Source organism: Panthera onca, chromosome A2, assembly GCF_046562875.1.
Source record: "Panthera onca isolate mPanOnc1 chromosome A2, mPanOnc1 haplotype 2, whole genome shotgun sequence".
NCBI classification, from domain to species: domain Eukaryota; kingdom Metazoa; phylum Chordata; class Mammalia; order Carnivora; family Felidae; genus Panthera; species Panthera onca.
In genome coordinates, this window is record NC_138340.1 from 120418966 (window position 1) to 120429935 (window position 10970).

Genomic DNA, 10970 nt, shown 5'->3' on the forward strand with positions numbered 1-10970 from the left:
TGCTGAGCAACTCCATACATAAAGTACTGTATGCAAATCCTTTTTTTTTTTTTTTTTTTTAGGTTCTGAGACTTGGAAGAAATTTTAGGGATACTGGGGGAACAATTCAGGTTGAGGAACCCTGGTCCAGAGCGACTGTGGCTTATAGATGATTTTCCACAAAACAAGGGTATAATCTAGTCCTGCGGCACTTAAGACCAGACACTCCTCTTGTCCCTAGGCGTCCCCTATGCACAGGGTGTCTTTACTGGAAACAGACCCGTCAGGTTGATTGGACTATGTTAAGGCGGCTGCATCTCTCTTTCTTACGCCTGCCAGCACAGCGTCCTGTCCAAACAGGAGACCCGTTTACCCCAAGGCATTGGCCCTAAGACGTCTGAACTCAGGACGCCCTTCATGTCCCCAGCAAAGGTGTCACCAGCTGCCCCCTCACCACACTCAGACCCATGGTTCCTCGACCGACAGATGTGGATTCCCTATCCCTGCCCTTGCTGGTGTCCAGGCAGTGGTCTGGGGCACCAGCTCCGCCCTAAGGCACTTGGGTCTTTGGGGGACCTCGTGTCCACCACTTACCAGCTGTATGACCTGGGCTGGGGGGTGGTAATGGCCCTACCTCCTGAGGCTGCTGGGAGGAGCAAAGGTGTTCATGTACCTAAAGCCTGGTAGGTCCATAACAATATGAGGCATTTCCCCTTCTCCCACACCGTGTGATCCATGCTGTTTCTTCTCTAAAAGGACTCCACTCCGGTACGTGTGCAACGTCTGTCATTGTCTCCTCATCTTATTATTAGCACTTGTAACTCCCTTGCCTAGAGACGCTGCAAGGTAGTGACTGCAAGATCTGGACCCAGACTGCCTGGGACTGAACACCTGCCTGCATCTTTCTAGATACCGGATACCAAAGAACGCGTTGAACCCCCCTGTGCCTCAGTTTTCCCATCTCTAAAATGGGCATGATAACGGTACTCATTTTTGTGTGTGTGTGTGTGTGTGTGTGTGTCAGTTATTCCTTTTTTTTTTTAATTTTTTTTTAACGTTTATTTATTTTTGAGACAGAGAGAGACAGAGCATGAATAGGGGAGGGGCAGAGAGAGAGGGAGACGCAGAATCCGAAACAGGCTCCAGGCTCAGCTGTCAGCACAGAGCCCGATGCGGGGCTCGAACTAACGGACTGTGAGATCATGACCTGAGCCGAAGTCGGACGCTTAACCGACTGAGCCACCCAGGCGCCCCACGGTACTCATTTTTAAAAGATTAAGTTAATTAATACTGCTAAAGCCCCTGGCACACAGTAAGTATGAAGTAAATGGAAGCAGCAGTGATGAGGTTAATACTGTTTTCCCCCAAATGCACTAGAATAACAAATGAGGGGATGGCTGAGGCTAAACATAGAGTCCAGGAACTCCGAGGTCATCTGTCCCCTGTGGGCAGGCTTGATGAGAGAGCTCCCTTTGCATCTATGAACATTCAGAGTTCAGGAACTGCACATTTCGTCCAATTCTCTGAGTTTCCCAAGAAGAAAACTTGCTCACAAGGCACTCGGTGCTACATGCCAGGACCCTGGGCTGGACCCAGGGCTTGCCGCCTATCCCCTCCATTCAGTGAGTTCAGTCGATAACGGCTGTATTGATCTGACATCGTTATGAGCCTTCTCCACACCTCGCAATCTGGCTTCCCCACATCCTGAAACAGCCTTATGTTTCTTATCAACGTGGCCCCCTGAGTACGTCTCATGCCTTAAGAGGCACTGGACTCAAAGTATCTAGAAAACATTAGCTGGGGTTTTTTCCCTTCTACCCATGGGTTTTACCTTAAATAGAATACCAGCGACATCACCGAAAGAAAAATTAAAAGGAAGCAAAATCAAACAGTGAACACAAAACAACGAGGACGTGACAGAATTTTTCTGGGAAAATCAGCGGTCGTTCAAGGATTACTGCAATAACACCTCGGGGTTCCCAAACGCGTTTTGTGCGTTGGATTGGAACTGTTGGTTTATTTCTCGGTCTCTCCATTCTCTGAGATCTTCGGGGTGGGGGTGGGGGTGGTAATATCATCTCTGTGCTCTTCGCACCAGGCACACCACACAGCTCATATTTATTCCTGCCTTGGAGAGTGATGTTGACCCAGTCCAATGAGGGCAGCGTGTCCCAGAGCATGGCAGGTGGACGCCTGGTGTCCACTGGGAGTTTTGGGGTGGAAAGAGAGATGATTTTAGACAGTGCACGGCAAGGTGTTAAGCAAAACCTGCACTCCTATAATGAGAAAGTTATTCCCGCTTCAGTTATCCTGCAATCTTTCTGATTCCTTCGGAAATTAGAGAGGGCTCTCCATGTGGTGTGAATATGCCTTCAACACCTGTATCTCTCCCCTGCACCCCCAACATCTCTTGCGCAAGAAAATCAATCTAAGAATCAGAGTGTTCAGCAGACAAAAATACCCACCTAGAATGTAACACGTTGTTCTCGTTACCTCTATTTATGACCATCTCTTACTCACTGCAAGCGATAACACCAGCTTTCCATTTCCGTCCCACTGGCGGGGCGTTGGGCTAAGCAAATACCTTACGTGCCTCATGCCCACTTCCACGCCCCTTTGCAGTTAGGCGGGGCCGCGGGACCGCTCATCACCAGCAAAACTCGAGCAGAAACAACTGACCTCCCTTCTGGGCTCAGAACTCCTAAGCCAGTGTGCAGGCCTCCTGCCTCTCTCTCTCTCTCTCCTGCCTCCGTGACCCTGGATGCCACAGTCGGGGAGGAAAGACGTTCCCTCCGCCCTCCTTGGTTCAATAGCTGAGTCTACAAAGTAAACTGACAGCAGGCAGATGAACGGAAGTAAAGGCATACACATGTGTTCATTTTAAATAGTACGTGCACGGGGCATCACAAGAAAAAACATGAATACCCCCGCCTCAATGAGAGTTCATGTGTCATCTTAACAGGGGAAGCGGGGGAAGGGCAACTCAGGGGAGAGTCAATGATTTTTAGGAAAGATGAATGGGCCTTTGGAAGAACAGATGGGAGATGTGATTGTTTGTGACCCAGTTTGCCTGGGTGTGGTGTTCGTATCCAGTCTCCTCTCCTGCGATTAGAATCGAGCTTTCCTGGCTCTCGGGAAGGAGGGTTAGGATAATTGAGTCCTTCTGGAACGTAGGCAAATAAAGAGAATTCAGAGTAAGCCTTGTCTCTCCCTGCATTTGCGGTTTTTCAAAGGCCTTCAACTCAAAATCAATATACCAAAGCGGCACATGGTGGGGTAGCATGTCCTGAATGTCTTCACCACGTCTTGAGGCGGTGGCATTACAAAATGGAGGGGGCCTGGATGTCAGGGCCATTGGCTAAGACTCCCCTTCAAGGAAAGCGGCCCTGCACAGTCGTCGGACTCACGTTGGATGTCACGCAAATGAAAAATAAACCTTTGCTGTGCGAAAGCCATTGAGATACCAGGGTTCGTTATTTCAGCAAAGCCCATCCTCTCCTGGCTCACACAAGGATTGAAAAAAGTTTTTAATCATAAAAGGAAGGCACTCAAAGAAAATGTCGACTAAATAATGGTCGAGGGTGTAACAAAAATTGGAAAAGGGGTACTCAAATGCCACGTTAGTGTTGTGCGGTCTTCAAGCTGATCTTCCAGAAGAGGAGAAAGCCAAGGCTTGGGGGCTCTCACTAGGTCCCCCTGAGAGACCAGGACCAGGCTGCGGTCAAGTGCAGCCTCGGGCTGCAAAACACAACTAAGGGAAAGAGTTTCAGGCATCACATCTGAGCCTCCCGAGTCCTTGGAAGCTGGCTGGATTCACCACCTTTAACAAGAGGAAGTAGCATAATTAGAATTAGGGGCTGAGAGATAAGACTTAACATTATCTGCTTTTTCAGGAATAGCGTTATGTGCTCTTCCTTTTCTTTTATGAAGCTTGGCTTCCCTAAGCTCTATGCGTAGTATGAATTGCAGGTGTGAGTCAGTACCATGTACTTCAAGGCCAAATTTTCCCTTTCCAGCCCTCGTGGTCTGACTTGAAGCCCAAATCATCTGTTCATTCTCATTATACCAGATATGGAAATGGATGCACGCATATTTTCATCTTGGGGAGGATTTACTGTATTGATCAAATATTATACTTCAAATACTATACTGTTTCAAAGTTGGAAACAAAGCCTATGGGGTTGATTGCTTCCAAATAAATTCCCTTCCCCAAAGAAGGGTCCGGGTGGGATTGATCTTAAGCCTCAGATAGGTCTGGGACCCAGTGACAACATAAAACACAAAACTAGTCCCACTCCAATATTAGTTTAGCTGTTTGTCTTTGAGCAAGTTGCTTTACCTCTCTGTCCTGTGTTTTCCACGCCGCAAATGGAAGTATTAATGGTTACCTCCACGAGGTAACTAACACTGTTGTGAAAGCAGATGCCGGACGCGGCAGTGCTGTGCAAATTGCATCAGTATCAGCTAATATATTGTGAGTTCTCACTACATGACAGACACTATACTGAGCCCTCGACACGCTTTAAGTAATTCAACCTTCAGAGGAGGCAAATGCAGCAACCATTATGTTATTCCCTTTCACAGACGAGAAGACCATGGCTTAGTTGGAAAGAGTGAGTAATTTCCCAGAAGTTACTACGTCACTCCATTACTGAGCGCTGGGATCCGAACTCAAAGTCAGCTGTGTGTGGACTCGGGACCCTCAGCCATCACACTTCCTCGACCCCAGAGAGGATACAGTGCTAGGGACCGCAAAGCGTAGATTGTCATTGGCCCCCTGATGTGATCCTTCGGACTGTCACCCAACCCCAGGTTTTTAATCTATGTCACAGAGGGTTAATGTGAATAATCGGAATAGGGCGGGAGTGGACAGGCGACAGCAAGCACTGCCAGAGAGCACCAGGCTGCTTAGCAACGAGAGAAAACAAGCTGTGCTCTAGAAGGAAGGGAAATGAGCTTCAGGGGTGGGTGGGAGGAAGGAGGGAAAGAGGGGGAGGAATTGGGTCCTGCCAAATCTGGGAGGGTGTGAGCGGCGACGGGGCGTTGGCCCTTGGAAGCGGCCAGAGAATCTTCTGGGGAGGACCTGCTCATGGTCAAGTTCTTTCTGGTGAGGCAAGAAAGGCTCTGCCAGGCGGTTCACATCCTGGGGTCTCTTTAGCTCTCTCTCCCCAGCCCTGTGGATCCCATATAGACGATATCGGGATTTTTGAAAGTTTAAACTTGAATATTAATTCACTTAACTAATCCGAATACCTTCTCTTTATTGTTGCCTGGTCACTATGCTTATGAAATGGAAGGGCCAAGAAAATGAAAGGGTGTTTAGACTGCCGGTAGGTGGTGAACAGAGAGGCCAGCTTTAAAGGGCCTGGACGGTGTAAGCATGGCCTGGGGATGGGCCCCAGAGAGAATGCAGCTCTCCAAAGCCAGCATTTACTGAGACCATAAGAGGAGAAAATTCTAGATTCTTAAGAAAGTTCCAGTGAAGCTCCACTCATCCAGGAAAAGAAGTCTGGGCCGTTTCAGACTTCCATCTAAAATTCCTGAGAAGGTAAAATGGATACACACAGGCCTCTTCAGTGGGGTTTATTTCTGTTCTGTTATACACTTAGAGAGTACAGAGAAGCTCTACCCACCCCCTCCAAACACCTCCGTGAAAATTTTATTGCATTTTTAAGTAATTATTATTGTTAATTTGTTAGGGGTGGTTATGTTAAAAAAAAAGGGGGGGGGCATTTTGAAGAAGGATAAAACGATATGCCGTCTCTGGAATATGCTTCAAAATAATTCAACAAAGAATAATAAAGAAAAAGGAAATGTTGCAAGTCATTAATAATTGTTAAGCTGAGTGATGAATCTACGAGGTTTGTATTATTCCTACTAACGTACTGGTCCTGTTATTTTTATGTGTGTTTGAGATTTTTCATGAAAAAGAAAATGTGTTCACGGAACAGACTCCAAAAACCTTGCAAATGTGCCCAGGATGTTATTCCTTCAGTGTAACTAACTTCAAAACATCTGTAAATTCCAGCCAACTCTTCCTGCCCCAGATCTCTCTGTGCTTTAACACTTTGTGAAAATTAATCGATCGGATGACATTGCGATTCAAGGTGAGGAATTAGGACGACGACGAATTAAGGAAGCGTTTGTTTTTGGAAGACACCATACAGGCTGGGTGCCAGGAAGCTGACACTTGTAGACGTGCGGAAACTACATGGTGGGTTTGGGGGAAGTTGGTGAGAAGGGCTTCTCGGAGGCATTCTCTGATGGAAATAACAAAGTGCCATGTATGGAAGACCAGTATATCTGGGCACTAGCCTGGTCCCTGCCACTAACTAGCTGTGCGTCTTTGGATAGCTCATTTACATATACATTCCTCAAACATCGAAAGCACCAGGATAGGGGAAAAGACACAAGTGGCACTATCTGGTGTTGCTTAGCATTTCTTGGGGGGAGGCTGCGGACTATAGAAGCCCCGTTCAGCGCGGCTCAGTATCGAGTGTGCACCGCGGGAAGGCATTACGGAGTTGTAGAGGCTCCAGGAGGATGCAGACAGAGAGAGAAGAGCCGGGCACAGGTAGAAAGGGGAGGGAGGGACCACACATGCAAATTTGGGGAGGTGTGCGTCATATATCTGTGCGCAGGGGTTTTTTAAGGATGTGGCATGGAGAGAAGTAGGCTTGACTGTTGCACTTGCCTGTTCATTCAACAAATAATGATCCAGCCCTTAGCACGTACTGGGCAACATGTAAGGGACCGGGACACAGCCAGGAACAAGGTAGAGAAAGTCCCCACCTTGGCAGAAATCACATGGGTGCAGGGGAAGGAAAAAACAATAAAGAGGGCAGCTGAAGACGGAGTATGGGAACAAGAGGTGTAGAGAACTGGGGGTTGGGAGAAGCCAAGTGAGAGGCTTGTTGGGGAGGGGAAGGGAGAGGAACCCCCTGTTCTGATTTCCACAGAGGGAAGAGCTCTGGGCGGTGCATGTTTGAGTGGGCCTCCTACTAACTGCGCTTGGTGCTTGATCGCGAGTCTTACCGCTGGGTGACACAGGACAAGCCCATGCCCAGGGCTGCCAATGGTCACCTTGAGACATGAAGCGTCATTCCTCATGCTCGTGGCTAGAGTCTCTTTCCATGTGTCCCAGCAGCGTGGCTTCACTCCACCGGGGAGGACAGACCTCACATCACCAGCTGGAGATCCTTCTTATTTTATTTTATTTTATTTTATTTTATTTTTCAACATTTATTCATTTTTGAGAGACAGAGCGTGAGTGGGGGAGGGGCAGAGAGAGAGGGACACACAGAACCTGAAGCAGGGTCCAGGCTCTGAGCTGTCAGCACAGAGCCCGACGCGGGGCTCGAGCCCACAAACCGTGAGATCATGACCCGAGCCGAAGTCGGATGCTCAACCGACTGAGCCACCCAGGCGCCGCCCCACCCCACCCCTGCTTCTTATTTTAAAAGAAGCACCTGATCCTAAAAGACACATCGCAAAAAAATTTCACAGTGGAAGAGAGAGCCATCGTGTCCTTTAATTAGCCAAAGAGCCACGTTCTGTTTCCTGGTGCAGGTTGGTTGTACAGCATTTGTAGCTGTTCTGCTCCATTAGCCTAATTTGTTTTCAGATATAAATTAAAGCTGCTCTCCCAAACCCACCGCGCTGCCTTTTCACAGAAACACCCCATTCTGTGTTTAATGAGTTAGCAGGCTTTGGAGATGCGGAGGATATTTCTTTGATTTAATAGTCGAGCTAAAAAGGAAGAACTGCCCACTGGAGCACAAAAATAATTAAGCAGTGTAATACAGAGTGGCACATGCAAAAGCCACAGGCCTGGGGCAGGTCAAGTGTTTAACTGCTTCTTGATGTGGCATTGCCATTGCACAGTCTGCATCAGAGAGCACTGGGCCACTGGGTACGTCCAACCAGGATCCCACTGCCCCGGGTTATATCTAGGAGTGCTAAAATATCAGGAATCACCCTGAGGTGCCAATAGCCACCTGGGCTGGTGCATGTGGGAGACTAAACCTCCTCCATTGATGTTATTGCCAAGAATGGCAGAAAGTCCCCTTCTCCTGACACGTCTTTCTACTTGTCTGTCTGGCTGCCACAATCACTACCATTTTCTGATGGTGGTGATCATTGAGTTAGGACAATGCCTCTTGACTAGGGATCAGCTGGACTGGCTACATAATTTGTGGGACCCAGTGCAAAATGAAAATGTGGAGCCCCTGGTCCAAAAAGTAGGGGAAAAGTGCAGTTGTGGAACTGAAGTATAAAGTTTTTTTTTCCGTCTTCCCCAGTCTCTCCCTCAACGAGTCACGGTATTTTTTATTTGCTCTTTAATGCCTTGCCAAGTAAAGGAAACAAAATTTTTAGTTGTTAGTGTGAATTTTGCAATGCCAGTTCTAAAGGCAAATAGAAGCGTATTTAACTCAGGGCACCTGGGTGGCTCAGTCGGTTAAGCCTCTGACTCCTGATTTCAGCTCAGGTCTTGATCTCACGGTTCGTGGGTTCAAGTCCCATATCAGCCTCCATGCTGACAGTGCAGAGCCTGCTTGGGATTCCCTGTCTCCCTCTCTCTCTCTGTCCCTCCCCTTGCATCTCTCTCTCTCTCTCTCTGTCTGTCTCTCAAAAATAAATAAATAAGCATTAGAAAAAAAAAAAGAACTCTAGAATATAAAATAATAAATAAATAAAATAAAAACGAAGTGTATTTAACTCATCTATGAAGTCACCAAAGTTACATAATTTGCATTTCATAGCCTGTGCATGCATATGTATTTTGTTCTTACCAGAACAGTGTAAATCCTGTGGGAAATAAACTCAGTTTGCTTCTTCTTTTTTTTTTTTTTTTATTGGTTTAAGAAAAAGCTCCAAATCAATACAGCTTTTATTGCATCTTTAAAATATCACAAATAAGTCTGAAAACTCATCTGGCATCTTGTTATTTCTGTAGCTGGACAACTTAGATCTTATCCATCGGTCTGCTGAACTGTTCCTTTTTCAGAAACATACAAACCATCCCCAAATTTTCCTTGTTTTTCACTGTTGTGGCTTGCTGAATCAAAGCAGCTGAGTTTGCTACAGTTTCAATGTCATTTCCTTCAAGAATTAACTCATCTGTCTGGGCTTGAGATGCTGAACAAACAACACCTGGCCTCAGCGAGGCCTGTGGATGTATTTTTTTAATGTTTATTTTTGAGGGAGAAAAAGAGAGCACTGCAAGCGTGAGTGGGGGAGGGGCAGAGAGAGAGAGAGCCAGGACAGCGGATCCCAAGCAGGCTTTGTGCTGACAGCAGAGAGCCCCACGAGAGGCTCAGACTCACAAACCCTGAGATCATGACCTGAGCCAAAGTCTGATGCTTAACAAACTGAGGCACCCAGACGCCCCGAATTTTACCCAAGAAATTCTGGATTTCAACAAGAGAACCATTCTCCTGAGTAATGACATTAACAGGGAGACGAGCATACACAGACCTCATCTGGTAAAGGAAGCCCAGTGTAGAGTCCTTGACCATGGCCTGTAGGTGACCACAGATAGTGAGAACAGTAGACAGTTCTTTTCCATTTCCCACCATTTGTCAACTCAGAGCCTCTTCTTTTCTTTCCGAGGAGACTGACTTCTACTGAGGAACCCTCCACAGGGTTCTTCGGGGGCCCTTCACAGTAATCATGGGTCCCTTCAGAGTGCTGTTGACATTTTCTGGAAGGTCAACAGTCTGATTGCTGAGAAGGGTCTTCATTTCTTGCAATAGATACAGCAAAGAGCTAAACTCAACTTGCTTCTTAATCACGCACCTCCTACCAACGCTGTGTGCCTTCAGCTCCCTGAGGAATAGGAAAAAAAAAAGGGACTCTGGGCTGGCCTGTCTTTCCTTTCCTTCCATGTCCAAGACAAGTGATTCCTAACACAGTCAACAGTAATTTGTCAGTGTTAGTTTCTTTGTTTTGACAAATGGACCATGGTTGTGTAAGATCTTCACATTAGGTGGAAATAGATGGGAGGAAGTATATGGGCTCGCTCTTTATCACCTTTATAACTTCCAGGCATATCTAAAGTTATTCCAAAATAACAAGCTTATTAAAAAGAGAAGACATTTTTCGACACACCGTGCCAAGAATTACTAGGTTAAAAAGAGATTAAGGCATTTTAGCAGTGTTTACCTAACTTGCTAGGTAAGATTCACTTAGGGTGAATTCCTGTCCCCATTTCTAGGAGACTCTGGCTTATTCGATCTGCAGCAGGATTGGACCCAGGAGTGGAGATTTTTTTTCTCTTTTTTAATTGTTTTTTTTAAATGTTTATTTATTTTTGAAGGAGAGAGAGAGAGAGAGAGAGAGAGAGAGTGGGGGAGGGGTAAAGGGAGAGAGAGACACAGAATCCAAAGCAGGCCCCAGGCTCTGAGTTGTCAGCACAGAGCCCGACTCGGGGCTCGAACCCATGAACCACGAGATCACGACCTGAGCCAAAGTCAGATGCTCAACTGACTGAGCCACCCAGGCACGCCTTTAAAAAAAAAAAAAAAATTAATGTTTATTTTTTGAAGGAGAGAGACAGAGAGTGAGTGGGGGAGGGGCAGAGAGCGAGAGAGTGGAGTTTTAACAAGCACTCACACTGAGGAGTCTTACCAGACAAATTTGGGAAATATTGCATTGGAGTGCAATGGAATAAGGATGGGTTTAAGAGTAAGGTAAATTCAAGACCACATTCCAGCTATGTGACCTTTTTTTTTTAACCAGATTTTTCACTTAAAAGCCTTTCTACTTACCGGTTGTGTGGCCTTTGAGGCACCCACTCAAACTTCTTAGACAATTCATAGTGATGTGGTCATACTATAGAACTACTGTGACATTTAAATAAGGTACCTGTAAAACTCCCACACAGAGCTTGGCATGCCTAGGTTTGTGTTATATTGGCCCAAACACCTTATATTCTGATTTTCTTTTTCTCCAAAGAACATAAGAGGTTAATAAACTGTGACCATAGTTCT

The 10970-nt window shown here is 46.5% G+C and overlaps 1 pseudogene; it reads right to left on the minus strand.

The window, feature by feature from the left end:
• Positions 1-8920: 8920 nt before the first annotated feature.
• Positions 8921-9763, minus strand: LOC132676812 (large ribosomal subunit protein uL6-like; annotated as a pseudogene).
• Positions 9764-10970: the final 1207 nt, after the last annotated feature.